General features: G+C 34.6%; 1 protein-coding gene across 1 annotated transcript in view; it reads left to right on the top strand.

Moving 5' to 3' along the window:
* Positions 1 to 4,182: 4,182 nt before the first annotated feature.
* Positions 4,183 to 6,912, top strand: part of LOC106171289 (adenylate cyclase type 5) — a 57,250-nt gene continuing 54,520 nt past the window's right edge. Inside the window, exon 1 of the mRNA XM_087013206.1 lies at positions 4,183 to 4,338. The gene's annotated coding sequence lies outside the window, so the exon portion shown is untranslated. The remainder of the gene's footprint in view (positions 4,339 to 6,912) is intronic.

The raw sequence follows: 6,912 nt of genomic DNA, 5'->3' as shown, positions 1-6,912 counted from the left end.
ACTCTAACGATGTGATCAAACTTTGGACAGGTAGGCCCTATTAGCTACAGTGTGTAAACAAATGATAAACGATACCGCGAAGGTTCCGTCGTCTGACCCGACCAGTGAATAACTGATAAACACGTATTTTGCCCTGATTACCAAATCATTATCTGCGACGCCTTAAGCCTGAGGTTTCTGTAATAATCGTTTCTTTTTCTTTAAATGCGCTTTTATGCGTTTATCACTGTAAAGGCCTCGCGCATGCTCGCCTTTGAGATGGTTAGATAAAACTGCCAATGTGCAGGAGCAATGTTTTGTAAGCAAAGATAAACAGTTTTGAACATGAGGAGGGTGCATTACTTAGAGTCGAACTCCTCATTTAGTTGACTTTTACAGAATACGCTTTTTACATCCATACACTTAAAGACCCCCGAGAGAAACGCTCTTCAAAATATGTTTGGAATTTTATATTACAAGTTATCCAAGCATGGTCATAACTAACTTGACTAGCAACTAGAAAAAAAAAAAAAAAAAAAAAAAAAAGAAAGTGCATTACACCGTGCAAAGAATGCAAGTTTATGTCGAACGCTATTTAGCTTATTGGTTATATTTGAATTGTAATTCAAATTCAAACCAAACGAACTTTAGATTTCAACCATTCTGAAAGTTAATTATTTTTTCAGTTACTTTTTCCTACATAGGTAAACACTTTTAAAGGTGGTTATCAAGTAGTCAGGTGGCACGGCTCCTTGTTTTTCAACGGTGTTCTTGAGATGGAAATATGAAGCTACTTGAAAGGACATGCCTCATGTACCTACACACAGTATAAGAAATCTTCACTGCATGGTCTACCTTTCCTAAATCACACTAATGCTTTTAATGCTTTTCTAAATAATTGAAAAAAATTGCCAAAGCAGCAGATAAATACCACGCACAAACAGTTTGTACTCGACCTTTGAGCTGTATTCAGTACCTATCTCTAACATTAATTTTTGTCCATATAACAGATAGTATTACATAGCAAAGGATCAAATATGACCCCCCCCCCAAAAAAAAAAAAAAATTTTTTTAAAGTAATAATAAATTTTATATTATTTTTTAAAAGCAATTGAATCGAAAAAGTGACCCACCTTGTTCAGTGTCTTGACATACTATAGGCAGAGGCCATTAGTCAAATTGCGATGTAGTTAGCAAACAAACCGCTTCTAACTATGATATATCCCCAGTACGTTTACGTTAAAAACAAATATTCAACATAAACCCGGCATTGTGATGAAGTTAAGGAGTTGACTCATTGACTTAATACATAATACAGTTTATTGGATGGAGCCGTATAAGTAGGGTCAAATACAAGCATATTCAGTCAACGAATATGTGAATATGGCAATACAACAATTATGAACGCTTATGAACGCCCCAAGGGGGGGGGGGGGAGGGCAGGGCAGCGGGCAGGTGTTTCCTAGTTCCATTAGTTTCCCAGAGAGTTTAGATTTTAGGTATGGTGCTGCTTGTAGACTAGGTTAGAGACCGTGTCAGCTTGGGGATCTGAGTAAAAGACCAGGAGTAGGAGTTCAATGTTAAGTTTTAAAGCACTGCATTTTCAATAAAAAAAAACATCCAGTGTAAAAGTGTAAGTTCCTCTACACATCCTTCCGGGTATCACGGGTAATTTTTTACTTCGTTCCGCGTCATCTTTTGATCAAATAATAATTTGGAGAGAGGGACAACACACACACACACACACACACACACACACACACAGAGAGAGAGAGAGAGAGAGAGAGAGAGAGAGAGAGAGGTGCTCTACATATAGATTGATCCTCTTTCTTGGGTGATCACATGCTCATAACGGGCCCATAGATCGTATTTAATCAACAGATTTGGCAAGGTAACTTGCTAAAATTTCCAGAGATTTTGTAATGAGTTATTAAAGGGATAATAACTCTTCGCATGAGATCTATATTTCACAATAAGAACATTGCGAATAACTCACAGAAATATAATATATTCTGTTTTACCACAAAATCAGCAGTTATAGCTATTTTTTCTGATATCTGAGTTGGTCTTTAGACCACGTGACCTCCATTGATGGCTATACTCTGTTAAAATCTTTTAAGAGATTTTAACGAAAAACCAAACTTTTTAGAAAAAAAACAGGGACTTACTTTGAATGTAAAAATGGATTCATTAACCATTGGTAAGTATGGGAAAATTGTTGTTTACTCCAGAAAAATTCGTTTTTTGGCCGAAACGAAGAGTTATTATCCCTTTAATTAGTATATTTATTGTGCATGCCTTTTATCCATAGAGTCGGAGATGGAGACATAACCAGGTGCTCCATGCCAAGGGCGCTACAATTGCAGCAGGTGAGACACACAGCAATCACAACAAGTACAATGTTAGGCTATGCGCTGACGCTCAGCAGCAGGCAGGTGTTTGACGAGTGGCTTTGTTGGTGGGTAATTCCGTCAATATCATTCCTTTATTCTCTTTGTCTAACTTTATCTCTAATTCACCTGGGGTTAAGGATTATTCAATCACAAATATAATTAGGAACAGATGGTTAGACAAAGAAATGTGATTCAAAATAGGCAATAAAAAGAACGGTATAAAGGTCCTACTCACGAATAAAAAACATTTAGAAGGTATACAGTATATTTATATATCCGACTCATGAAAACATTTTGATCCGTCTTTGCTGCACTTGGTTTGGTTTTTTTTATATATATATATCATTTATAATAAAAAAATAGTTCTAGATGTATGACCAGTCAATTAGATCGCCATGCTTTCCTGTAATTTCAGAAGGAAAAAATCGGCATCAGGTGCATTTATTTGAGGGGTTTCAATTTTTTTCAAGGAAAAGGAAAAGCAGCTTTGCATACAATGTAGACACAGAAAATGTGACTGGGGGTCATTTTCAAATGTGTATGCTATAGACCTACCTTTAATAAGATTAAATGACTTTATCATGAATTGAATCATCGTTTAACAAATACCCATAAGGCCTATCGATGAAAAAGGGACCGGTTATAATCAAGTCTACCTACATAAAGGACTTAACCCCTATAGTATACTATACTGCTTATAAGTATTTCAATGGATTGTGTCTTTTCGTAACTTGTAGGCTTTAAGAATAATATTTTATTTTAAATTTTGATAGTATATCCATTTTAAATGTTTGTTCTAAGAGATTTTAACTAATTGATGTCTTATTTTATTTTAACATCATCTTCTTACATAAATATATGTTGTATATATATTGCAAAGAGACAACAATAAACCCCTTTTATTATTATTATTATTATTATTATTATTATTATTATTATTATTATTATTATGAGTTTGTTTAAATTTTTTTCATTGAGCCACCGTGTCTGAGACCCTAATTAATGTACTAACACTTCACGTCTCATATATATTCGTCTGTGCTATAAATAATCTAGACTAACGTGCCCTAGAAACACGACACTCTCAAAGCTCATCAAAATCGCCTGAGCGCGAGTAGTTTCATAATTAAAAACAAAGATAAAACTGATGTCAAAATCAATAATGTGTGGCAGGAAGTCTCAAGAGCAAGTCACGTACGAACAGGTCACTGTTGGCTGAGAACAATGTGTGTGTGTGTGTGTGTGTGTGTGTGTGTGTGTGTGTGAGAGAGAGAGAAAGATAGAGAGAGAGAGAATTTGGTTGAGAAGGTTTATAATAATTTCATAGAAATAAAAATAGATTTCATTTACAAACAACACCGTGTTTAAGAATTTTATTTAAAATGAAACATGAAATTGTCAGTTTCATAAGGATTATTATTTGGTTAACTGGAAAACATAGAAAATACCTTTGTATAAATATATATAGTATTTATTCTAAAAAAATTAAAGTTTAAGGATTTCTGTCATCGCATTGTTCGAGCATAATTCTTTTCCCCTAACGCTGCTGAGCCTTTGGTCATGTAAGTTCATGTGTACAATGAAAACGTGTTATTCCCATCAAAATGCAGCAATATAATCTATCATATGGATTTTACCTGAACAATCTCAACGACAAGGTATATAATAATAGATCCCCATGGCAACAACCTGACGACAGATAGCGCCTGTACATGCGATCGTGTCGCTAGATGCTCTCAAGGGAGGCGACCCAAGAGATGGAAGAGCGCAATTGAGAGCAAACCAATCAGAAGTCGGAATCAATCAGGGCCCGGGAACCGGCATGTGTGAAATCGACAACAACATCACAAATGACAGCAACAAGACGGCGTGTACAGTCAAAAGCCGCGACCTCCAACAGGCTCGACCTTAAATGCAGAATTATATTTCTGAATTCTACAGATGCTAATCAGTCTTTAGACGCAAGGTAAGTGCAAGAGGAAATAAGCAATCTGCTCCAATATTTCGACCTTTGTCAAATCGTCTTACGGAAGTGGTTCACTCACTTCAACACTGGTTATTGGTTCTACAAAGCATGGATAGACTCACGCGTAAACGTGTTATAGAACGTGCGTCTGTTTTGTTCTATTTTTTCATCAGTGTATGGCGTTTTTATTTTTATTTTCGAGTTTCTACGATGCTTATACAGTGGTCTTTGAAATTTTATCCAGGTAGTTTAAGGACATATCGTGTTTTTTTTTGTGTGTGTATGTGTGTGTGTGTGTGTGTGTGTGTGTGTGTGTGCATGCATGCCTGCATGCGTAAGTGCGTGTAGGGAGAAGGCGGCGGGAGGATCGAAATGAACGCGAGGATCCGTCTATTTAAAGCTAAATCCTAGTTTTTGTTTTTTGCACTGCTGCTTTGGTAAGCACAAAGAGGACATGGTCATTTTCATCTCATGATTGCAATTGCAAAAGTAGCTAGGCTATTCACAATCAACTATACCAGTCTAAAGGCATACTTTTGAAAATTTTCTGAATAAGTGTTGGAAGTCCTTAGAGAGCATTTTTATTTTTTACTTAGGCAGGGTATCATCAAAGTATGTCAAAAGAAAATGTACAAAAGTGACAATCAGCTAGCTGTTATTTTCACTGTCTTCTTCCTCTTTCTTTTTCTCTCTCTCTCCCTTTGATCTCTGTAATATGTGTGTATATGTTTGGTGTCGAAAAAACTGCCGTATACCTTCACCACTCCAAATGATTTGTTTTAGTAAGATTATGGTGGCTCAGTCCCCAATCCACTATAGGCAGATGAAGATTGATTCATTATAGGAATATTCTTCCCCATGGATAGATATTGTAATTTCTTGATCTTTTCAGTGGGGGAAAATTGTGAATTTTAAAATGCTGTTTTTTTAGGCCATAATTTCTTAAAATAGAAGTTTTTCTATTGACTGGTAGAAACAAAATTTAAAAAGAAGGCTATTCTGAAGATCTATTCTGTGTAGTAAAATTACCACAGAGGCTATATAAAAAAATATGGTTTTGTGATTAGAAAATTATGTATCTGAAAATTCAATAATTTTTGCCCATTGAAAAGATTGAATCATTACTGTTCTCATATGCCGGTGTGCTCAACATTAATAATAATTAAATTGGTCCACTTAGCTGCTGATGGTATGATCGCAGTTTGAGCACACCAGTTCATATCACGTAGTCTACGGTTTTGAATGTGGCCATAAACTCCATACATATATATCCTACATGATATGAACTGGTGTTCATATTGAATTAAGTGTTAAATACTTAACAGAATGAAAATTTATGTTTTGTACCAAGGACTTATACAAGTAAGAGGGGCACATACTTCCCATTGGTTAATGAATCCATTCCCACATTCAAAGTTAGTCCCTGTTTTTTTTTTTTTCTAAAAAGTTTGGTTTTTTGTTGTATTCTCTTAAGAGATTATTACAGAGTGTAGCCATCTATGGAGATCATGTGATGTGATGCGTTAACTGCTGTTTTGGTGGTAAAATAGAATTATTATATTTCTATGAGTTGATTGCTATGTATTTATAGTGAAATATGGATATCTCACGAACAGTTGTTATCCCTTTAATTTAAATATTGTCATATAATGGACATCTTACTGTCATTATATTTATTTATTTATTTAAGTCCACAGGACAGACTGATGTCCAGTGATTGCCATGAGAGACACACAATAACCTTAATGAACGCATATTTCTTATCATAAACAACACGAACAGAGCAATCACAGGAAAGAAACTCTCAGGAGAACTGATAAGCTAGTGCATACAAGCCATTTAATGTCAAATGAACGAATTTACTTGGGGAAATAATTTATTTAGACATTGCTGGTGACTTGACCTCTGATTGAGAATTTTGTGTGCTGTCTTGCACTCCTCCATTTTTATCTATATTAATATTTCATATTGCCAGTGTCAACATTTCAGATAAACATTGTGGAAAAAGTATTGACATAGAAAACTACAGACTCTTACTACAAAATGGGGATTTTATTCCCTTTTGCTACATACTGCTTAAGAAAATTAATAGGGTCAAAGCTGATTTTTGTATACGTATACGTAATTTGCTGTTTACAAAATAATAATAATGATAATAACAACAACATAATAACAGAATACAATGAATAAATAAAAAAAGAAGGAACAGTCCTGATTTTGGTTGACCATATAAAAAATAAAATAAATAATGATAATAATAATAATAATAATATAATAATAAACTATATTGTTCAGAGTGGAATAGGGTTTTATTGTCCCCAGTGTAAATGTGAGAAAAAAGTAATTTCTTTAGAGAGTTAGAGCGCATTCAGAACAGTAAACTAACAGATCCACGGATCAAATATGGTGACCCACTGTGATGTGAGATTGTAGTTATTATTACTTAAGATTCAAATAAAACTTCACCAGAAAGCAAATTAAATAAAATCAACTAGACATCAAACACTGGCAGGGTTTGTCAATTTCATTAGTTTGTTTATTTCAGACAGCGCACTTTTCGTGCATGCACAATTG

Source organism: Lingula anatina, chromosome 5 (genome assembly GCF_051362555.1).
Source record: "Lingula anatina isolate TDL-2025a chromosome 5, LinAna3.0, whole genome shotgun sequence".
In the NCBI taxonomy this organism is placed as follows: Eukaryota; Metazoa; Brachiopoda; class Lingulata; order Lingulida; family Lingulidae; genus Lingula; species Lingula anatina.
This window is presented reverse-complemented; position numbering and strand designations above follow the sequence as displayed.